Genomic DNA, 24662 nt, shown 5'->3' with positions numbered 1-24662 from the left:
AGGCAGGAGAGGCAACAAGTCAAAGCACAGGAGGATGGTGCAAAAGGCCGCCCTCACCTGGAGCCCTGCTGCGGACGTGGGAGGGAAGGGAGGGCCCTGCTGGGAGTTGGGAGCAGACAGAGGAGAGGGAGGAGAGAGGATGCAGTAACTGAAGGGGCGTGCAGGCCAGAGAGGGATCCCTTTCTGGGCAACGTCATCTCCATCACATTCGCATGTTGAGAAAAGGGAGGAATGAGGAAAAACTACAGTTTCTCTCCTCTCACTAGGTGATTGCTGACCAAACCTTCTCTTTCCGATGGAGCCATAGGCGCTGTTCTACCCTCACCCACCATGTTTGGGCTTGTTCAAAACTGAACTTGGCCTCTTAGGCGCCATCTGGTTCACCCCATCCTGCACCTGGTTTCTCTACTGCTTGCTTCTGCACGGTGCTGACCTTCATGAATCCTAAGGGCCGGATCTACAGTTCCCCACTAATTTAATCTTCAATATGGTCATGAATAGGGCTCCCAGATGGCATTTGTGGTAAAGAACCCGCCTGCCAATGCAGGAGACATAAGAGATACAGGTTCGATCCCTGGATTGGGAAGATCCCCGGGAGGAGGGCATGGCAACTCATTTCAGTATTTGTGCCTGGGGAATCTTCATGGACAGGGGAGCCTGGCAGGCTACAGTCCGTAGGCTGGCAGACAGTCGAACATGACTGAAATGAAACGCATGGTCATTTGTGGGCTTCCTGGTGGCTCCGTGGTAAAGAATCCATCTGCCAATGCAGGAGATGTAGGTTCAGTCCCTAAGTTGGAAAGATCCCCTGGAGAAGGAAATGGCAACCCACTCCAGTATTCTTGCCTAGAAAACACTATGGATAGAGGAACTTGGCGGGCTCCAGTCCATGGGATGGCAAAGAGTCAGACACAACTTAGTGACTCAACAACAAAAACATGGTCCTTTATATATGGGACAGTGAGAGAGAACCATATCTCAAATGTCTATCACATGACATCATCTCAAGCGTTTTGCCTGTATTTTCTTGGTTTTCACCCAAGCTCATTTCCATCTTGTACAGGAGAAGCTGAAGCTCAGAGGTTAGGTTAACAAGGTCAAGATTCCACATTAATGAGAGGAGAAGCTGAGAATGGGAGCTGGTTCCTCTCATTCCAAGTCTGTGTGGGCTCCCTATATGACACTGGCTCCTGAATCCAAACTCACTCTGGACTGGCTCATGGCACTGCCGAGTGTTAACACACTCACTCCCAACGGAGAGGTGCATTGTGACAGGACGTGTTTTAACCAGCCGTCAGCCCTGTCTCTCCCCAGAAAGAAAACACACATTGAAATGCAAAGGAAGCCAAGAAAGTTACTTACTGGATATAAAGACAGATCAAAGGAGACCCGATATCCTTAAATGATCCCCTTATCAGGTCCTTTTGGCCATGGCTGTCCTGCTGCAACTGAAGGTCGAGGTCAGCCTGCCGGGGCAGCCGCTTCTGACACATTCTTGGAGTCACCTGGCAAACCCTTAACCCGACTTCTCCTTGTGACCACATTTTCTCACCTGTGATTCACTCTCCCTTGCCCAGCTACAGCTGAAACATGTCACAACTCATGGCTTGTTTGGCGTTGGGTACGTTTTAGGTTGCCTGCTTCTTACTGGGATCTGGGGAGCCTCTTTGCCCTTCTCCAGACAATAGCTAGGAGGCATTGTCTCCAGAAAATGGTGAGCTCTTTAAATCTCATCTACAGGGCTTTCCTGGTGGCTCAGAGGTAAAGAATACACCTGCTGATGCAGGAGACACAGGTTCGATCCCTGATCTGGGAAGATTCCACCTGCCAAGGAACAACTAAGCCTGAGTGCCACAATGCCTGTGCTCTGGAGCCCAGGAGCCACAAATACTGAAGCCTTTGGGCCTGAAAGCCCATGCTCTGCAACAAGAAAAGCTGCCAAAATGAGAGGCCCGAGCACCGCAACTAGAGAGCAGTCTCCACTTGCCACAACTAGAGAGAAGTCCACACACAGTGAAGACCCAGCACAGCCAAAAGTAAATAAATAAAACTATATATATAAAAACTCATCTACAGTAAGTGCACCAAGTAACTCTCACTGACTTTGGACCCTGCTTGGATGGCTCCCAGAGCCAATGAAAATTCCAATTTCCTTCGGTCTGTAGAAGCCACTGTTTACCAGGCGCAGCCATTGTTTTTGGTTTTTTGGTTTATTTTTAATGACAGCATGTGCTCATATTAAATTAACAGTATAAAAGGACATTTTGTGCAAAAAAACTCTCCTGCCCGCTGACCTCCTGACCTCTGATCCCCAGTTGACTCTTCCTAGAGGCAAAGGGTCTTTCCCACTGTTGGGGCATATTTACGTTTAGCTTTTAAAATCAAAAGAACAGTGTGGGGGCTTCCCAGATGGTCCAGTGGTTAAGAATCTGCCTTCTGTAAAATAGATAGCCAGTGGGAATTTGCTGTATGACTGAAGGAATTCAAACCGGGGCTCTGTGACAACCTAGAGGGGTGGGATGGGGTGGGAGGTGGGAGAGAGTATACACAAGAGAGTATACAAGAGTGTATACTTGTGGCTGATTCACGTTGATGTATGGCAGAAACCAACTCAATATTATAAAGCAATTATTGTTCAATTAAAAATAAATAACTTTTTTTTTTAAATAAATAACTTTTTTAAAAAAGAAAAAGAATTTTCCTTCCGATGTAGATGTTGAAGGTTTGATCCCTAGTTGAGGAACTAAGATCCCACATGCCTCAGGGCAACTAAGCCCGTGCACCACAGTTACTGAAGCCTGGGTGCGTAGAGCCTGTGCTCTGCAACAGGAGTAGCCACTGCAACGAGAAGCCCACACACCACAACTAGAGAATAGCCCCCATTCACCACAACTAGAGAAAGACCTCGAACACCAGCGAAGACCCAGCACAGCCAAAAATAATAAATAGGTTTTTTTTTAGAGTAGCAACGTGTGTTTCAAATTATAGTTACATGTGTCCAGATTACATAAACATGTCATAAATGTTAACTCCGTTTCTAACCTAAGCCCTGGCTCTGCGTCCGGCAGCCAGCTCCTCTCCTTGGTACTGTTTGTGCAAGCCTTGGCTAACCTGGACAACAGAACTAAGATCCATTTGGCACCCCAACAGTAGATCAATCTAGCAATGGACTTAGTACACGAATAAGTTGAATCCAGGAACTTTCCTGGCTGTCCTGTGATTAGGACCCCACGCTTCAAATGCAGGGGCCTGGGTTTGATTCCTAGTCAGGGAACTAGATACCACATGCCGAAATGAAGACTTGGCACAGCCAAATACATAAATAAATAAATATTTAAAAAATAAAGAATGATTCTGAAGATTTGGCCTCAGCAAGTAAAAATGTGCAGTTGCCATCCATTTAGGCTAGAAATTGTTTATGCAGCATTGTCTATATATTGTAATAAAGTATGCAATCCTCCTAAAAAGACACTTAGACACTGAATCTGCCTGAATCATCATGAAATAGAATGTAAAGCATGATCCAATGTCACTGACGTGTAGCAAACTGCCAGAACTTAAGTAGAAAAGTTGAAATCTGGAGACCATACCTGACTCTTTAAAGTGTATACTAAGGACATGTGGTACATGGTTTTTCTGTGAGGTAAATTTCCAGAAACTTCCTTGCACCCAAATCTAATCATAGAACCTAGCAAATGAATGGGAAATAAAACATTAAGAACATTCTCTGAGGGTTTAAAGTACGTATAAACAGTGTTAACTATCTGCATCTTTTAATCTGATTTTTATCATGTATCTCATTTCCCAAGTGAAAATAGACATTTGCTTTTTATGGCAACTGCAGAAAATAAATTAGATCCCAGATTATCCTTTTCCTAATTGTCTGTGTCGATGTGAATACAGAAGGACAGTCATTTTCTATCATGTATATTATACCCTGGGGAATGGTATAATTCTTTTTTCACTTAGATCTAACTATCCATGGTAAAAACCCTAAAATAAGTTAAATAGCATATAGCCAGATATGGGCAATTTAAAAATGAAGTAAAGATTCTTCTGAAATGTATTTTTCTACCCTAAAGTTTTTTTTTAATTTTATTTTTTCAGAGTGAAATATAAAATAATACATCAGTCCCTGGATTGATAAAGTGAACCCGAACATATTTTTGCAGCTTTAGTTATGACTTCCTAAAATACAGATAAGCTGTGCCAAATTCCAGGAGTGTGTGGGTCTATGTGTTGGATATCTGCAGCTAATACGATTGCCAAAATTATTGATTTGCCACAGTCTCACATATAGATTGAAAAACTGTATTCAGTTCAGCTGTACATTGTGTGTGTGAATATCATTCACGACACAAATCAACTGTTGGTATGACGTGCATTTTTATGTCCTTAACGTTAGTTTATTCTTTAAACACCCAGTGTACCTGTTGGATGAGATTTCTGGAGACAGATACCCGAATCTCACTAATTGCACCCCCATTAACTCTTTCTGGATGGTCTCATTGGCCTTTTGAGTCATTTCTCTACCTTTTGCCATTTTCTCAATGAGCTGTCCCTCTCCCGTGAGGGACCCTGAGCCGTCCTGCCCAAAAGACGTCAAAACCTCAAGCAGACCGCATGTGAGCCCTTCTGGGTGGAGTGGATGGATGGGCCAGCCCTGAGCAGGGTACGATTTCTTGATTCAGCAGAAGGCCTCCTGAACCTCTTCAGACTGTGTTTCCATGAGACATATGTTTTTGTCTCGTATTTCTTTTCTTCTTAGATTTTTTTTTGAATGTGTGCCATTTTTAAAGTCTTCATTGAATTTGTTACCCGATTGCTTCCGTTGTATGTTTTGGTTTCTCGGCCCTGAGGCATGTGGGATCTTAGCTCCCTGATCAGGATCAAAACCAAACCCTCTGGATTGGAAGGTGAAATCTCAACCACTGGACCGCCAGGAAAGTTCCCATATTTATTTTCTTTAAAACCAAGTTTGTTCTCCATTCTTCAATTTCCATGGTGCTGCTTTAAATTAAACATCAGCCTGTTAGGATGCAGGCAGGCCCACATAAGGAGACCCTTGTCTTTCAAACACAGCTCAGTTCTAGGAATTCAACTGAGAGGCAGCTCCCCAGGCTGGCAGGGGTGTGAGCTCCGGAAGAAATGGTCCCAGATTTCAGTCTGGGCCTTGCTGCTCACAGGGTCATTGCTAACTTGGCCAGCTGCTCAGGGTGCTTCCCCAGAACTCCCAGCCAAGTGCAGCACGGTGGGAGAGCCAACCTGGAACTGCCTTCTCTTCCCCTTCTCTGGCCATGACCTGAAGCCCTGCATCGATCACCCTTTCTGCCTGGCCCAAACAACGTCACTGCTGCCCAGGCCTGGGCCACCAGCTTCTTTTCAAACAGCACCTCCACCAGCTATTGACAGACTGGAACTTCAGAGATGAGCTACGTAGCTTCATGCCAGAGGAAGGGCCCGTCTCCGTATCTACCTCAAGCGCAACGTGGAGGCTAGAACAGTCATCTTTTGTCTTAATTCACAGGTTTAGTCACTAACCCAGGAAAGTGCTCTCAAAGCCGCAGAGCGTTACTCAAATACCAAGTGGTGTTTTGATTGCCGCGGCCGGCCTGCTAGAATCTGGCTGCTGTTGGATTTCACAATCTCCTTCCCTCTGAAAGTGTGCGCTTGTAAAGACTGCAAGGTGTGAGCTTATTTGAAAGTGCAGGGACTTAAAATCGTTTTAGTTTTAGAATTTCGCAATCGCCCGTGGAATAAAGACACCTGGGGGTGTCCTAAAACCCGGCGCTGGTATTCATTGACTTTAACCACTTGGAAAGTCGTATAAACAGGGTTGGGTGCTCAGGCAGACTTGAAAATCGAGTTTGCGTTTTTTCCACTGCTCTCTGTCAGCTGGCCACTGTTGTCACTCCTGTGTTGTTTTCTGCTTTGGGGGCTGGGAGGGTAGGGGTGAGTAGGAAGAAACAAGGAGAGGATGCAGGGAGTTTGATACATACAACTCTCCGCTTTCGTCAGGGTCTCTGGGCAGCTTCCCAAGGAGGACCCTGCTGACTCCTTTCTTTGAGCACTCAGAGGCACCCATGGGCACAATGATTATTTTTCTAAATGCTCAGAACTGTAGCTGCCCAGCTCCCCAGGGCAAAGCCTGACCCCACAGCCCTGCCACGGTATGTGCGAGATGCAGGGAACGAGGCTCATGTCTGCCCACTCCCAGGTCTCCCATTAGTATGCTTCTTCCCAGCTCTCTCTCTTTTGAAAAACACACCTCTTTTTAGAGTTCATGTGTGGGTACCCCCCAGGCACTCCTTGATCAGGCCTCCTCCTCCCTGTGTGTTTTCCTCTCGTTGGCCTTGTCCTCTCCCCAGGGCAGCATATCAGGGGCTCGCTGGCTTCATTCCCTGGATGACTAATCCTGGTGGGCGGTGCCTTGGAGCTGGCATCATATGTGCCAGCGAGTCCAGGCCTGCAACGGGGCTCCCAAGGTCTGTTCTGCATCTGCATCCTGCATGGGGACTTGTTCTGCAGTGGGTCCCCCTAGGGTGGGCAAAGGTCCTCCTCCTGTCTTCCTGGCAGCTTTTTTCTTCCTTCAGAACAGTGTCTTCACCACAAAAGCAGTTTTCTCTAATGTCCCCTCTCTCTCAGGAAGTTCATTTCAATAGATACAATACAATGTACATCAGTGACAAACTTGCCAATAAGTCTTATTATGAATAAAGAGTAACAGTGGGGACTTCAATGGCAGTCCAGTGGTTACGATTTTGCCTTCCAATGCAGGGAGTGCAGGTTCAATCCCTGTTCGGGGAGATAAGATCCCATGTGCCTCACAGCCAAAAACTCAAAACATAAAACAGAAGCAGTATTGTAACAAACTCAATAAAGACTTTAAAAATGGTCCACAATTAAAAAAAAAAAACACAAAGAGTAAGTGTGGGTAGTGATGGGTGTTAAGGAAACATCACCATGATCATTCCTCATATACGTATCTATACAAATATCAAGTCTTTATGCTGTACACCTAAAACTAAGATGGCGTCATATGTTCATTATCTCTCAGTGAAGCTCAGGGGTAAACACCATGATGACATGTGAAACTCTTTGGAAAGTCCTCCCCTGTGCTGCAGATTTCATAAACATGTCCTGCAACTCCCCTCTATGTTCCACGATCTGAGCTCCACCTGGCGAGATGTGGGCAGAGACCTCAGGCTGTAGGTGGCTGGTCACCTCCGGTGGTCCAACCTCCACGTTGCCCATCTCTTCCAGCTTTCTGTGGCAAGAGGCCTTCCTCCTCACCCCACTCAGACCTCAGCACCTCAGGCCTCGCTCATCACAGATTGAGGTCCCCACACCATCTCAACAGGCCCAGGCTTTGGGACCAAGCTGCTTGTATTTTTAACTCCAGCTGCTATAAATATACACCTTGGTGGATCCACTTGCTCCCTCCTTCACAGACACCTGTCCTGTCATGCCTCAATCAGCCATCTGCCCTGACACAGTGTGGTTTAAGATGACTGCTTTAGGATAATCAGTTCTCAAATGTCAATCTTGAGGGGCCTGGGGAAGGAGGAGGGTCAGGAGCCTGGAATAAAACTGAAGAGAAGGCATTGGCTTTGCAAACGCTTTTCCTTCCTACGTAAGGACTAGACTCATGAATGCAGTTGCTCTTGAATGCAGCCAGCAAGAGGGCTACACCCATCCTTCAAGAGGAAGTGAGCTAAAAACCCATCTTCAAATAACCTTCTGCCGACCACGTGAAAATGCCAACTCATCCTATTAAGAGTGCTTGATGAGCCTAGAAGCTGGCTCTACTTCCAGCTCATAAAGCCCTTTTCTTTTTTTATTCCTTTTATTTTCATCAAAGTAACACGTACGCTTGGCTTCAAAAAATAAAATCCATTTGAACAGTTCCACATCATGAAAACCTGCCTTCCCAGCAGTGTTTAAGCCTTGATGCTTCTCAGCATGGCTCTGGACTGTGGGAGGTGGGTTCTGCCCATCCCTTGACCTCCCACACCTTTGACCTGGAGCCTGGCAGGGGGACCTGCATTTTGTGGCCCAGGTTGTAGCAAGGAGGCTGTGGCTGACAGCAGGGCAGTGGGTGTCCAGGCAGTGGCCATTTCTGCAGCCCAGCATGGGACCCACCATACAAACCCAGCCTCTTCACATCTCCCTGAGATTCTTGGAGCTCCAGCTAGTCCTTAAACTCCTGTCTTCTTAAGAAAAAAGCTAGAGTAGATTGTTGTCTCAACTAAGAACCCTGACAGTCAAGGATTATGGGTTTATAATGAAAAACAGCAGCCCCACCCTAAGCCCCACTCCGAGTGGGAATACAGAAAACGTTTTAGCTTCTGGTACATATTAACTTCAGCTCCAATGTTTTCACACAACTACCTACTTCTATTTTCCCTCTTTCATTCTCCAAATATATTTATATGTTAACGATCCATTTTATAGTAATTATGTAAATATTTACTGTTGAGTTAAGCAGTAGGTTTCCCTTCTCATGAGAGTTTTATGTCTTAACTGTTTTCCAGTTTAACTTTTCTAAGCAAAATAAAAAGATCTATTGCTCTTTTTCCCAAATATTTTAAAAGATCCAGGATAAGAATATTTACACATCTTGCTCAAGATGCCCCAGAGAACAAAGGCTAAAAGTTGCAATGAGAACACAGTTTGTGTTCTGAAGGGGCTTGCCATTCTCGGGTACCCAGATTTATGAAAGACACCCGGAAAAGCCATAAGGTCAGCAGTAATACACAGGAGACGAAATCCAGAGCTGAGTTCTATTTCAGCAAGATGATGGTGGCCAGGGCAACACCACAGACTCTCCACATCTATTGATTTACAGCTATTCGCAAAAGATTATAAAAGTCAATGACGTGGCATAACGCAGTTTTGCCGAGCCTCATTTCTTTCATTTTCTCTTAGGCTTCAAATATTTATTTGTATGGATTAATTGATTGATTTTAATATTGCATTGCTTCTTAAGAATTATCAAGGTAATAAATGGCTCTGGATCAAAGTTGACTGGCTTCCCAGGTGGCCCTAGTGGTAAAGAACCCCACCTGCCAATGTGGGAGACATAAGCAATTCAGATTCAATCCCTGGGGCAGGAAGGTCCCCTGGAGGAGGACATAGCAACCTACTCCAGTATTCTTGCCTGGAGAAGCCCATGGACAGAGAAGCCTGGTGTCCACAGGGTCGTAAAGAGTCAGACATGACTTAGCAATTGAACAACGTTAAAAAAAATTAAGAAAGTAATGGTTCTCAACCAGGAAAATCAAAACTGGGGGTAAACTAAGGGGTGGATTTTAGCTACGGTGTTGCCTTAGAACAAGGACGTGGACCTTGCTCTGCTCTATAAACAGAAAAATAAACGAGGACACTATCTGTGGAACTCTGCTCAGCAGAGGCTCTCAGGGGAGCAGAATCGAGCAGGTGAGAAATATTCCTGAAAATCCAAGCTCTGATTGGCCTTGCAGAGAGGACAGTCCTGGAAACCACGAGAAACCAGATGGAAAGAGGTGTAACCAGCAGTCACAGCAAACACTTTCTTAGCCAAAACATGGACAGATGATAGAAATCTCCAATGCATCCCTTGAAGATCCTTTTCTGGTACCCGAGGAAATTGCCATAGAAGGAGGGGGACTTTCGAGGCTGGACTCAGGGTGGTGCAGAGAGGGCATTGCTCTGAGTGTTAGCATCACTGCTAGGGCAGCACGGGGAGGGTCTGAGGTCCACTCTTCATGAGGAGCACCCACCAGGTGCCCAGGGGCTGAGTTCCCTTCATCCTGTCCCAGAAGGAGGTGTCCGCTCTTATCTCCGACCTCAAGTGCCCCGAGCCCGTGCCCCTCACCTTTCCCATGTATATGCTCAGAAAAGAATATGATGAATTCATTTACACTCGTGAGGGCTACGGAGGATTCATCCGTGCCCTTCATAGGCAAGGTTGCCAGAGAGAATACAGGACACTCGGTTAAATCTGAATTTCAAATCAACAATGAATAATTTTTAGTTTAAGTATGAGAATATTACATGGGACATCCTAAGACTACAGTGATGAATAATCTTTAATGTATACGTGCCCCAGTTATTGCACAGGACATACTTAAAAAAAAAAAAAGGTTGTTTATCTGAAATGATGATTTAACCAGTGCCCTGTATTTTTATCTGCCAAATCTGGCAGCTCTATCCCAGTCAACAAAGAAAGTACTTCTCATCAACACTCAATAAATATCCACGTACAGGAGAAAGAAATCCACGGGGCTGCAGAGAAAAGCAGGAATATCTAAACAGGCAGGAACATGGCAAATTAAGCTCCTCTTCCTGCCTCAAACAGCTTGAAGGTCATGGTGATGACAGCCCTTGAGAAACTCAACCCAAACACTCCTTTTTTTCCAGACCAAATCCTAGTAAGTTGCAGGAAATCTCGGCTTCTTTTACGGTTCTACCCAAAGACACCATCTTGAATGTAGCTGGCCACGCCAGGGACGTGGTTTGGGATGCGGCCCAGTGCAGTTTTTCCCAGAGCTATTATAAGGAAGTAGTCATGAAACAAAACCAATCTGTGTGGTTGAAAACTGCAGTGCTGACCCAAAATATTTCTAATGTGTGGAACTAGCTGGCAAGCTGAGAGCCTGAGAAAACACAAAGAGCTGTCTGGCCGCTCCGAGATGCCCAGCGCCTCCAAGGGTGGCTTTTGCTCCACGCTATTAGCTGTGTTCCAACAGGCAGGGAGCCAAGGCGGGCAACTCCGGGGGAGATGTATTGGCAGACACAATTCGGCCTTGACAGCTTCATTTGGAGGACAAGGAAGAGCGAGAGGGAGGGAGCACTAGGGGAGCAGAGGCCCCGGCCTGCCTCCAGGGGGCGCCCCAGAGCCCGCCGCCCCATCACCCTGTGACCCGGGATATGCTTCCTCCATTTCACAGACGGGCAATGGGAGGTTCCCTCGGTCATCTGAGGGTCGAAAGTCAAACTCAGCTCTTTGCAATCACACTTTATCTTTTGCCCATGGTTCAAAATCCAAAATGTAGTTTCTCATTGTTGTTTCTGTCACTAAGTCATGTCCGACCCTTTGCGACCCCGTGGACTATATAGTCCATGGAATTCTCCAGGCCAGAATACTGGAGAAGCCTTTTTTTTTCAGGAGATCTTCCCAACCTAGGGATTGAACCCAGGTCTCCTGCATTGCAGGCGGATTCTTCACCAGCTGAACCACAAGCAAAGCCCAAGAATACCAGAGTGGGTAGCCTATCCCTCCCCCAGCGGATCTTCCCGACCCAGTAATCAAACTGGGGTCTCCTGCGTTGCAGGCAGATTCTTTACCAACTGAGCTATCAGGGAAGCCCTGAAGGCATTTCCTTCTCCAGGGGATCTTTCCAACCTAGCGATTGAACCTGCATTTCCTGTATTAGCAGGCAGATTCCCTACCACTGAGCCATCTGGGAAGCTCCAAAACATACTTAGGGACTTGGTGAAAAGCCTGCCTCTCTAGGCCCTGGCCTCCTAGCTCCCCTCCAAGGAAGTGATTGACATTGCCCATATATGTGTCCTTCAAGAGAAATTTTATAAATATATGTTTTTTTCTGATTTTCTTTTTCTAGACAGATAACCATTTAATATACATACTATTCTGCCTGAAACTAAGCTTTTTCAGTCTTTCTAACAAAAAGGAGAAAAGAAAAAAAGAGTATTTTCCCATTACAAAATATAGTCAATTTAAGAAATTAGAGAAAATGGAACCAATACACTATCATCCCCTGCCCCACTGCCCAGAGGCCACCGCTGTTAACCATTTGGCTTTTCACTCCAGAATTTTCACAGAGATGTTATCTGGAAATGACTTTGTGTGTTCTCTTCCTACAGCGCCATAGTCATCACTGTAGACAGAGAGGCAAAGAAAAGCAGAAAAGATGAAGAAACAGGAGCAAATAATTTGTCCAGAGGGCATGGAGTGTGTGGGCAGGAGAGGTCAGTCCGTCTAGGGAGGAAGTGAACACTTCTTCACACATTTGAGAACACTTTTTTTTTTTGAGCCCCAAGCACCTGCTCTGTGGGAATGCAGATCCGATCATAAATCAGAGAGCAGGGGAAAATAATAAATCAACACCCATTTCAACACTGTGTGATAAGTGTTAAAACAACAGGAAGCCTGGGGAGGTGGGAGGCAGGGCCAGGTCCCTGGGGGGGAATGGCACCGGAGCGGAACTTTGACCCCATCAAGCCAGTTGATGAGTGGAGGGGGCATCCCCATGGAGAAAGGGAATGCAGAATTACAAACTGTTTAGTAAGGTGGCAGGAATGGCAAGAGACAGGAAAGGACAGGTGTGTAATATGTAAGGAATGTTGGCTTTATCCTGAGAATAATGTGAAGCCTCTGCAAGTCACAAGGCCAGAAAATGGACACGATTGCATCTGCACTTTGACAACAACCCAGTGTAGCTCCTGGGGGAGGAGTACATTAGGAGTGGACATGCCAGAGGGGCATCTGGAGACTGGAGGACTAGTTAGGGCAGTGCCGTGTCCATCCAGATGAGAGAAAGTGGCGGCTGAATGGAGGTGTGGTGACCTAACGGATGGAGAGACTTGCTCGGTTCTTAAAGCAGTTGAGGATGTAGACTTGGTGACTAGGGAAAAGAATGCCTTCCAGATTGAGTCTTCGGCATTTCTTGACTCAAAATTCTTCTCTGGTTCCTCTTTTTCTATAAAAGTTTAAGCTTCTGAACTTGACCTGAAGACCATCAATGACATAATTTCAACCGTCCTTTGATAATATCCTATCTCTATCTCCCTCTTTCTCGCTCAACTTGTACTTGAGCCATAGCGGAAAGCTAGTGACTCTCCAAGCACACTCTCCTGTCCAATGTCCTCTTTCACCCTTCTGGACTTTCTGAAGCTTTCAAGCCCAGCTCAGTGCCACCTCCTCCAAGAAGCCTTCCTAGACCTGCCCCACCCCTTTCCCTCTACTCATGTGGAACTAGTCTCTCCCTCTTGGCTCCAGTAGCACTTTGTTTCTTCATCAGCTGAAATATTCACCACATCACATATTTTGATCACCTGTGGAAGTGTCTTATTTTCACTACAAATTTAAAGGTTTCTTGAAGGCAGAGACTAAAACTCTCCTGGAATCTCAAGGAATGTTTGTTGAGTTGAAATGAGCACTCGCTGGGGAAACCAGAGCCAAGAAGGTTTGTGAAATAAAGGAAAATCAGGTAGGCATGGGGGTTCAGTAGGGTGTGTGCGTGCTAAAGCACTTCAGTTGTGTCCATCTCTTTGTGACCCTATGGACTGTAATCCACCAGGCTCCTCTGTCCATGAAATTCTCCAGGCAAGAATACTGGGGTGGGTCACCATGCCCTCCTCCAGGGGATCTTCCTGACCCCAGAATCAAACCCTCATCTCTTACGTCTCCTGCATTGGCAGGTGGGTTCTTTACCACTAGCGCCACTTGGGAAGCCCTCAGTGGGGTCAGTTCAGTTGTTCAGTTGTGTCCTACTCTTTGCGACCCCATGGACTGCAACACGCCAGCCTTCCCTGTCCATTACCAACTCCCAAAGCTTGCTTAAACTCATGTCTATCGAGTCAGTGATGCCATCCAACCATCTCATTCTCTGTTGTTCCCTTCTTCTACCTTCAATCTGTCCCAGCATCAGGGTCTTTTCCAATGAGTCAGCTCTTCGCATCAGGTGGCCAAAGTATTGGAGCTTCAGCTTCATCATCAGTCCTTCCAATGTATATTCAGGATTGATTTCCTTTAGGATTGACTGGTTTGATCTCTTTGCAGTCCAAGGGACTCTCAAGAGTCTTCTCCAACACACAGTTCAAAAGCAATTCTTCAGCACTCAGCCTTCTTTATGGTCTAACTCTCACGGGGTAAAAGGGTCAAATAGGGTCAAACCTGTGAGAAGACCCTGAGGGCAGGAATAGTTCCTATTAAGGCCCTGCCGGCTCTGAAGAAAGAGCAGGATTTTGATCTGAATCAGCCCAGAGATGAAAAGGGAGGCACAGTAAGGAGGCAACAGCCACAGTCAATAAAGAGATGACAGCTGAGAGGCCGTGAGAGGAGAAGCAGGAGAAAGAGAGAGACCTTGGGATGAGTGCAGCCTCTTCTGAACCGAGGCTTGAAGCAACACTCAAGAGCTAGGCATGGCCTGAGGTAGAACTAGAAAAGGTCGTAGAAAAGGGCCTGAGGGTCAGAGGAGGGGGACTCTGGCATGTCCAGCACCCTTTAGGAAGGTCTTAAGTCACATATCCTGTGACTGGGGACTCGGGTTATGAAACCCTCTGCAGGTCTCAGACTCCCATCCTCCCTGAGGTCCCAGCGTAGATGAGGGCCCTCAGCCAGCTCGCCTGTCTCCGATGCCCCCAATGGTCTGGGTCCTCTCAAACCTGGTGAGGGGACAGGGCAGGGGCTGCCACCCACCCCAGCTCCCAGCCCTGAACCCTGCCCTGAGCCAGCACGGCCCTCAGCTTCGGCTCCCCAGGGCCTGTTGACAGCAGCCGGCACAGAGGTGGGGCCCCACCCAGTTCCCTAACTTCCAGGGAAGCTCAATCACCTGCTCAAGACCTGAGCCTCAGGAAGTAGAAGCCAACTTCAAACTGGGGAGAGAGGCGGATGCTGGTCCTGGCAGGTACTCCCTTGAGGGCAGCCAGGTGAGTGAGTGGAGGGAGGAGACCTAGCTCACCTGTTCTAAACCTCGGCTCACTCTCCCATATAAAAGTCTCATGATAACCACCTCAGGGGGTTGACTCTAGATTTAAATTATTGTTAAAATACTGGAGAGGGGGACTTCCCTGGTGCTTCCACTGCAGGGGCACGGATGCGATCCCTGATTAGGGAACTAAGATCCCACAAGCTGCTTGGCGAGGCCAAAAATCAATCAATAAAAATTTTTTTTAAATACAAAGAGAAATGCGGGAAGCAGACCCTGGCTCAGAGTATAATTGAGCCAATCCACCCCCCGCCCCGCACCTTCCGCCTTCTGCAGAGAAAGTGGCGGAGGAAGGAGGGCAGGGAGGCTGCTCCGCTGTCTATCCACTTCACAGCAACTCTGGGTCGCAGGGCCCAGGGCCCAGTCCCGAGATCAGAGAGGCCACAGAGCTCTGGAGGAGTCACTCACAGGCAAAGAGATGGGACCCTAGAAAGGAGGAAAGACCCTGTGACCTTGCCAGTCGAGGCGGAGGTGGGTGCGTGCAGCCTCAGACAGTGGTCACGGAGCCCCCCTCCGAGGGCCCAGGCCGGCAGAGCCCCAGCCTCCTGGGCGGTGCAGGCAGCCCGTACCTGCCCTGATGGAGCGTGCGCTCTAGCTGGAGGGTAACCGTAAGCAGCAGCGTGCCTGAGAGGAGGAGCCTGGGGATGAAGTCCAGTATCGGGACTGCTTTTGCCTGGGAACTTCATTCCCTTGATTCCTACCGCATTCTAGACCTTGTCCCTCGTGACTCTTCCCTGTCTGGTTCTTTGAGGCTTTTAGGAAGACTATGTTTTTTAAACACATTGTCTGACTTTTTCCTGGCTTTAGTCAGGCGATTGGGGTATTAAGTAGTTCAGCCCAGACCTAGTAGTAGAGAGGAGCCACTATTCTTTTTTTTTTTTTTTAATATTATTTATTTGGCTGTGCTAGGTCTTAGTTTTGGCATGTGAGATCTTTTGTTGTGGCAAGTGGCATCTAGTTCTCCACCCAGGGATTGAACCCAAGCCCACTGCATTGGGAGCGTGGAGTGTTACTCCCTGGACCACCAGGGAAGTCCCCCATCATTCATTCTTTACTGCAAACAGTCTTTATTATGTCCTGTGGGCCATCTGGAGGCTTAGTTCCTATCCTGCCCTGTAGCATCATTTCCCCAGGAAGTCATCTTTGAACATGCACTTTCACATTCCACAATACTCTGGGCATATTTAATTATCAACTTAACACAGTTAGACTGTGAGTTGCTTGAGGGCAAGAACTGTTTTCTCATAGCCTTAGTATTGACTATGGTATGTTGCACGCAGGAGGTATTTGAAACAGCTACCTGAGGTGAAGGTATGATTAATAACGGCTTTGTTCTGATTTCTTCAATTTTTGACATTTCCTCTGCAAAGTTGATCTTATCTTTGGGAGCAAGAGTTCAACCTGCTCTTCAAGGACTGAGTCTTAAAGGAGACCTGAGGAACGTGCCCAGGCTCGCTCCGGATGCCTGTCCGTCCTCCTCTCTCATGCAGAGTGAATCTCTGCTCCACAGATTGCTTCCTTTTCAGGTCAACCTGTTCCAGCACGTCGGGAGGCACATGATGAGACGTGAATGTGATGTCAATAAGTAGTCAGCCTGGGATCACACAACAGATTTTTTAAAGTCCACACACAGAGAATTTATTTATTTCAAAACGCTGTCCAAAGTTATTTTGGGGCCTCAGTTGAGAGGATCAATCACAGATGACCAGAAGCACCTGCTGCCCTGTGACAAGGTAGAGGGGTGGGGTGGGGAGGGGTGGGAGAGAGGTTCAAGAGGGAGGGGATTTATGTATACTCATGACTGATTTGCGTTGTTGTACAGCAGAAACCAACACAACATTGTAAAGCAATTATCCTCCAATTAAAAATAAATTTAAAAAAAACATAAAAAAGATGACCAGGAGCATCCCTGTGTTTGGAAGAGCTGGCCTTATTCTTCATCACAGCACAGCATCTTAGAAGGACCTAACATGTTCGGAGGACGGGACTTGGTACAGGCTTTCCAGGTGGCGCTAGTGGTAAAGAACCTGCCTGCCAATGCAGGAAATGTAAGAGATGCGGGTTTGATCCCTGGGTTGGGAAGATCCTCTGGAGGAAGGCATGGCCACCCACTCCAGTATTCTTGCCTGGAGAATCCCATGGAGAGAGGAAACCGGGAGGTTTCTGTCCTATCTATGGGGAGAGCAGACTAGAGAAGCCATCACTCACTAGCCAGAGGGGGCATCTGGTACACTGTGGCTTTGGCAATGGTCATGTTTTGTCTGTCTTCAGACATGATTATAGGGTGGTTTTGTCTTTGCCATGATCCAGCGTGGTCACAGAGTGGCCCTGGGGTTCTGCGAGATGGCTGGGGCTCAGCAAGAGACACCGAGCCCTTCCTGTGGGTGCTGGCCTCCCAAGAGCACCACTGGAGCCCAACCGGCGGCAGCTGCCAGCGCCTAGGTGCCAGGGCGCTTCTCCTTCTCAGGGACATTCTGTAGAACTGCCTCCTGCCTTTCATCAGCTCAAGAAGGACAAAGAAATACTGAAAAATGTTTCCCCATTGAAACAGACTGAGGAGAAACGATACTGCCTGATCTGGGCTTCCATTCCAGATGAGAAAAATATGAAACGTGAATGGAGGTTGTCATTAGGGATATTGTATAAACGCTGTCTCCTGCTTCTGATCACCCTGTGGTTATAAAAGAGAACACACTCAGCTATTTAGGGGCACACGGGTACAGGATCAGCACCTTATTCTCAATCAGTTCAGGAAGAAGAATGTTTCCATAGATAAATAATAAACCAAACTGAGCAAATTGTAAATAATTGGCGCATCTGAGAGGGGGGATCACAGAGTTCTTTGTGTTATGCTTCCAACGTTTCTGCATGCTTGAAATTATAAAAAAAGAATCTTCACACTGCCCCCCCCACACACACCACCAAAAGGGCAAACCCTAAACAAAGAATGGATTTTCTTGATTTTCTCTTTTGCAAATGATAACAAAAACACAGCCCTGCAACTGGGCCTCCAGAGCCCGTACTTGCCTGGAATGGGTTGGACTCGGGCCCTGGTTTCTCCAGGAGGCACAGGGAAGGGAGAGGAGCTGGAAACCACGGGTCTCTGTGTCCTCTGCTGCTCTGACCTGGCAACTTCAGCCAGAAGAGGGTCTATCACCATTCCAGTCTAGGGCATCACTTAGACTAATTTTTCTTATCCAGACGTGAAAATTTTACCATAATTTTCCATTTCACTAGTGGATACCACTCTATACCTGGTACAATGGACACCTATTTCTCTACTAGTATATGTAACGACAGAAACGCAGAGCAAAATGATGTCTCTCCCACCACCAAACTCCACTCCTTCATCAGTAAGAAACCCTGAGGACATCACAGCTACCCTGCAGGCTCCCAGGCCCAGATGGGGCACGCGGGCCACTGCTCCACCAGGGAGTTTACTGCTTTCATTTCCCGGCTACTATTACGTTTTGCTGGTAGAATTGTTTCTACTCTAAGATCCTTAGTTAGCACGCATGGTACACATTCCTGACCATGGTATCATTTTACATGTATCACAACACGCACTCTGCAAAGCTCCTTGCGCATCACGCCAACCTTGAGGTCTTTTTTCTGCTTTATTTACAGTCTGATTAGAGGTCTCAAGTATTTTCATCAAATGGAAGTAGATGTGCGATTTATTCTCTGAATCTTTGCAGAAAGAATATTCGCCTTTTACCTTAATGGTTACACAGTAATCTTGGCTTCTTTCCTCGAAGCAGTTTTAAATGTTATTCCACTGTTATTCCAATGTTATTTAAATGTTATCCAATGTTTTGGAAGACAAATCTGGTGCAAGCTGATTCTTTCCCTTTCAGTCCAGAGTATGAGAGATTTTTTTTTTTCCTTAAATTTCAGGAATTTTTACCAGGATATTCCTCAAGTGGCTGTTTTATTAATCCAGCCTGGGATTTGGTAAACGTACTTGCTTTGAGCACTCTTTTTTAGCACAGAGGAATTTATTATTATTGCTTCTCCTCTGCCTGGCTCTTGTATCTTTCTGGAAATTTTACTACCCATGTGTAAGGTCTCGGCTCTCCCAGGTCTCTGCTGGTGTTTCTGATGCTCATGGCTGCATCACTCCAATCTCCGCCTCTGTCTTCACGTGGCTGTCTCTCCTGTGTGTCTGTGTCCAAACTTCCCTTTCGCTGTAAAGACCTCCATCATTGTATCAGGGCTCACACTAACCCGGCATGACCTCAACTTGGCTTGATTACAACTGCAAAGACCCTGTTTCCAAACAAGGTCACATTCAGAGGTGCTGGGTGGACATGCAGTTTGGGAGGACGCTACCCAACACAGTAAGTAGGAACAATGCGTGGGCTTCCCTGGAGGCTCAGTGATAAAGCATCTGCCTGCCAATGCAGGAGATGCAGGTTCAATCCCTATGTTGGGAAGATCCCCTGGAGAAGGAAATAGCAACCCACTCCAGTATTCTTGCCTGGGGAATCCCATGGACAGAGGAGCCTGGCGAGCTACAGTCTACCAGGTCACAAAGGAGTCAGACACGACTGAGCGATTCAATAACAATCAGTATGCAACCAAAGACAGTATTGATGAGTCTAATGAAAATGAGCATACACACCCACCCACTGCAAAACAAAGCAGTTAATGAAGTAAGTCCTTCAGGCAGAAAAGGACTGACCCCAGTCCTCTGAGTTCACATCACACCTCGCATCCCTCCAGTGTATACTCAGAAATGCCAGCACAGTGCTCCGCTGAGTTCCCTGAGCTTCCTGGTTGGCCCCATTCTTGCCTCTTGAGAGTCACCCCTGGAAGGAGTGACCACCTGACAGGGACATAGATGCATTAGCTAATGGCTTGGTCCTTGAGTGCTGCTTCTGGGATCGGCAGCTACAAGGAATTCCAATTGGTGTCAGAGCTTTTGGACGGAGCCAGCTGGGATTTAAGTGACTGGGTCAGCAGTGAGCCTGACCGACTTGTCCAGAGCAAGGCTGGCCTCCTGGAGGTGCCACCTCCTCGGGAATGCAAACAGGCTCTCTCCGATTGGACCTGAGCCGATGCCAGCAGGGAAGAGGGCAGAGGCGGTGGGTTAGGCTGCAGACACCTCTTCCTCTCACCCTGCTTCATGGGGCAGTGCCGGGGTTGGGGGGCAAGCCGGGTGAAGCACGTGCTATGCAATCGGGGACGGCACGTCCCTCCACCCCACCTGGCCTGGCCCCTTCCTACCGCACTGCACGTCCAGTTTACCATTGCACCAGGGGCTGGACGGCTGCTATCTTTCTTGGCTGCCAACATTGAGAGATGGGTATTGTAAGATGTACAGTCTAAAAAAGGTGTCTCCGATGCACAGCATAGATTTGAATTTAGTCACCTCAGCAGTATATAAACAGCTAAAACAGCCTTTCTTTTTTCCTATTCAACATTCAACTTTTTCTTTATCAGGGCACTTTTGCTGCATGGGTGACCTCCTTGGACCATGTTAGGTACAGTTCAGTTCAGTTGCTCAGTTGTGTCTGATTCTTTGCGACCCCATGAACTGCAGCACGCCAGGCCTCCCTGTCCATCACCAGCTCCCGGAGCTTGCTCAAACTCATGTTCATCGAGTTAGTGATGCCATCCAACCTCTGTCGTCCCCTTCTCCTCCTGCCTTCAATCCTTCCCAACATCAGGGTCTTTTCCAACAAGTCGGTTCTTCGCATCAGGTGGCCAAAATTAGGAACAGTTGATGCTAAACCAGCTTATTTCTGCTAAAAGTAGATCTTTGCTTTTCAAGCTTGTCCTTTCTTCCCCAAAGGAATAAACTAATAAAGCCCACCCACTCTGAGGTCAGGCTGTCAGTGCAGTGCTGAGGTGGGCAATCCCACAAACCAAGTGATACCTCAACAGGGCGGTTACAAAAATCACAGAACAGTTCCGTCGTTTTCCTATAACCCCAAAGTTCTTCCAAGGAAAATACTGAACTGACCACATGGGATAAAATTAGCAACCCATCCACTTTACCCACCCTCCCCTGGACTGTGAACCTCTGACACAGGCTGCAATTCTTCAATTACTGGAACTATAAATAGGAAGCACTAGAGAAAAAACAATAAAGAATCGAAAACTGAACAAACCCTGCCTGCCTTGAGTTCTTTTCCACAAGCTAGTTCTCAAATGTTTCTTCCTTTTGCTGAAAAACTGTACCATAAATGTTGTCAGGAGAATGTAAAACACTGATACGTTCCTTCCTCAAGGTTACTGCTTAACACTAACAAAGATTGTAAACAGAAGAAATAATCATACAACGGAGTTACTTACGGCTCAATTCCTCTACTTCTACAAACATGTCCTTGCCTCCAAGTAGGGTGACAAGGACTACTCTCTGGAGTTCTAGGAAGACAGACCCTAGAACATGTGTTCAGTCGCTCAGTCATATCTGACTCTTTGCAACCCCATGGACTGCAGCACACCAGGCTTCCCTGTCCTTTGCTATCTCCAGAGTTGGTTCAAACTCATGTCCACTGAGTCGATGATGCCATCCAACCATCTCATCCTCTGTCATCCCCTTCTCCTCCTGCCTTCAATCTTTCCCAGCATCAGGGTCTTTTCCAATGAGTCGGCTCTCTTCACATCAGGTAGCCAAACTATTGGAGCCTCAGCTTCAGCATCAGTCCTTCCAGTAAATATTCAGGGTTGATTTCCTTTAGGATGGACTGGTTTGATCTCCTTGCAGTCCAAGGGACTCTCAAAACACGTATCAATGATCAAATATTCTCATTCTTGTCGGTTCTTAGTTTTATTATCTAAGATGTTATGTACTGTACTTGTGTGGGAGTAAATACCTACTACTCATAGTCACAGTTATCTGGGACATTCATTCAAGGGTTGAAGAGTCAGGGGAATGAGGATGGATTCAGAAGCCTCTACAATTGGCTTCTGAGGTTCAGGATCAGAGCACCTACATCAGGAGCATCAGTCCCCTGGGACCAACTGCCAGCTCCACTGGGTCATCTCACACACACACCGCAGGTATCTGGAACCAGGCTCACCCCGCTCCTTCTCCACCTTTGTCTCTGTCCAGGTGCCCCATCTGGCTGGATGGTATTTGCTGTGACAGCCGAGTCTCGGGTCCTCTTTGACTCACCTCCGCCCTCACCCAGTCCACTGGCAAGTGGTGTCGCTTTACCCACTGCCCCCACTGGAGGGCGCCACTGGCCCTCTCCTAACGGCCCACTCCCGCCTGGGCCGCCTGTGTCCTGCCCTCCCTCCAGAGTCCGTTCTACACAAACACAGTGTCTCCATTTCCACTGAAATCGCAAATACTCTGAAACAGTTCATAAACACCAAAGAAAAAATATAAATATGTACACTATACGGCATCAGCAAAGGAAATATTCATGCACTCACCACCTATGTTTTAAAAAACATCGTCATTCATTTTTTTTCCGATACAACTATAACTCGGCCAAGTAAACTGTGTAAACACCGCTGAGGCTCAGGTGTTCTGGCCGCTGCTGCCTACCCCGCGCTCTCCCAGCTTCATTTTTCTGCCTTTAACTTCTCCTACCCGACCTCCTGCAAGAGCCCAGGAGGCCCCTTTGTCAGCACTTTCCCTTGGAATGCGGTGTTCACGTCTGACCAACACAAGTCTAAATGCCCCACTTGGGCACAGATCATACCTTGGCTGCTGATGGTCAGAGCCATGGTACCCACACAAGACCTGGCCCCAAGGCATGGCTGTTAGGCGACAAAGGAGGGGGCTTGCCTGAGCCCTAGAGGGAGGCCAGGGAGGTAAACCTCACGTTTTCCCAGGCAGCACAGTCACCAAATGTGAAAATCATTCCTGGCCACCAGGGAAGCCGGCCTTTAATGAACTCCAACCAATGGGGCTTCTGTCTCACCTGAGGATTTTACTGATTCAGCCTTAGATATGCCCCATGAACACGCCAATCCTCAACCAGTGAGCCTTTCCATATTCATTCCCACCCATTTAGCTATGGCCCACATATAGCTGCCCTTACAACTACTGTTTTAAAAGCCCATATCCTTTTTTTGCTGTGAAGAGCCAAATCTGACTCCTGATGTCATGATGGAACAGTTTCTTTGACTTATTTTCTGTTGCTTTTGTTATTATAATCATACACAATGGCCTGCCTTAGAGAACCCCATCCCTCTGCCTGACTGTTAAAAACTGCTTTTGTTCAGGACTCTGTCCACCTGTAGATGGAGGAGGTTTTGAGCCAACTCACTTAACCATGTGTATTTACAGCTTAAATAAGTATCTTCAGAAACTAAAATAGGAAGTGTTTATTACTCACAAATTAACTGGACACAAACTTTTATTATGAAAAGTTAGGAAAGATGATCGTTGTTCACATATAAAATGAAGTTATTTCTATCTAATTCACAGGACACACTACATTAGGTGCACAGTTTTGCCTTGGTTTTAAGTTCACGTTATGCAGTTTCTGGCAACAACTCCTGGAAAGCACTCTAGTTTCCTCATCTATGAAAAGAGAGGAATGCTGCTGATTTTTCAGGATTATTTGAAGACTGCAAACAAATAACAAGTAGAAGCAGCAGCCACAGTCTGCGTTCCATAAAGGTCAAAAAAAAAAATTAACGGAAATGTTATAGCATTGTGGCATATACAGGTTATAAAATCCTATTAAGACCGTAAGTTATAAGGTAAAACACAAACTCCAGAATGTCTATCCTATTGTTCATATTAGAGCGACTGTCATACCATACTGGACCAAACTCTAGAATAAACCTGCACCTACAGCAGCAATGAAAGTATCTGGGTTCCAACGGAAAAGACAAAGTGCTGACAAGAGCTATACGCTGCGCGGCTCTAAGCCCGATCTCTGACTCACATTAACCACCCCAGCACGCATGATTTTTAAACTGCTCAGAGTTTTGGTCACATTCTTTCTGTCTTCTGAGGCAAAGCACTGACAGCCTTTCCTGTTGCCCCTCGTTCTGCCCTTCTGTCGTTCTGAGCCTTCCTGCCCATGGCTCTGGGCACCAAACACAGGGCCGTGTGCCAAGGTTTGGTTGGTGCCACGACGTCACCCGCCTGACCCCACCCGACCCCGCAGCCTCACTCTTCCCCAGCTCCTTGCTGCTCAACGGAAGGAGCACTAAATCCATCCTCTCCGAAGGCACCTTTGTTGAGGGCACCTGGCTCCTTCCTCACGGAGGACAACCGTGACTTCAGTATATCTCCTTTCAGGTCAAACGGAAAAAAGATGGGACAAAAACTGTCGGTCATTTCTGTCAACCTCGGCACAAGTATTTTCTCCATTTTTCAATATATTTTCTTGACAGATAGCAGGTTAAGACTTAACATTTATAAGTATTTAAGAAAAAAGGAATCAATTTGGAAAACTTCATCAACAAGTTATCAAAACAAAGGTTTGTTTTTTGACAGTGGATGTACAATATTGTATGATTTGCCGTTATTTCCTCTCTAGGGGATAAAAGGGAAAATGAGAAATGCAGTAGAGGAGTCATTAAAAGCTCAGCAGATTTTGTTTTTAAAACACTTAAGAGACATGAGTTAGAAAAAGTACCATCAAACAAAAAAACTGAAAAAGCCACTTTGGCAATAATAAGAGAAACTGGAATACAAGTCATATATGAGATGATATTAAGTAATTATTATTTATTAAGTGTAGTAATATTTTAAGTGTAATAAATTAAGTGTAGTAACTATGGTTGTGTTTTCCTACAGGCCTTTTCTGTGACTGAAGTATTGCAAGTGAAATGATCCACGAAGGACATGCTTTAAAATATCAGCTTTTAAGAAAAAATGTGTGTGTAGTGGTGGAGGAAGGGTAGATAATAAATATGGAAATCAACCAGAGCATTCTAATACTGCTGTTGATACACATAAAATAATGCACTTTCATGTCTATAAAAGCGGCACCTGGTGTACTGCACTATACAGAAAAAAAAAGTATT

The sequence above is a fragment of the Bos mutus genome, chromosome 13, assembly GCF_027580195.1.
Source record: "Bos mutus isolate GX-2022 chromosome 13, NWIPB_WYAK_1.1, whole genome shotgun sequence".
Taxonomy (NCBI): domain Eukaryota; kingdom Metazoa; phylum Chordata; class Mammalia; order Artiodactyla; family Bovidae; genus Bos; species Bos mutus.
Note: the sequence above shows the minus strand (reverse complement) of the source record.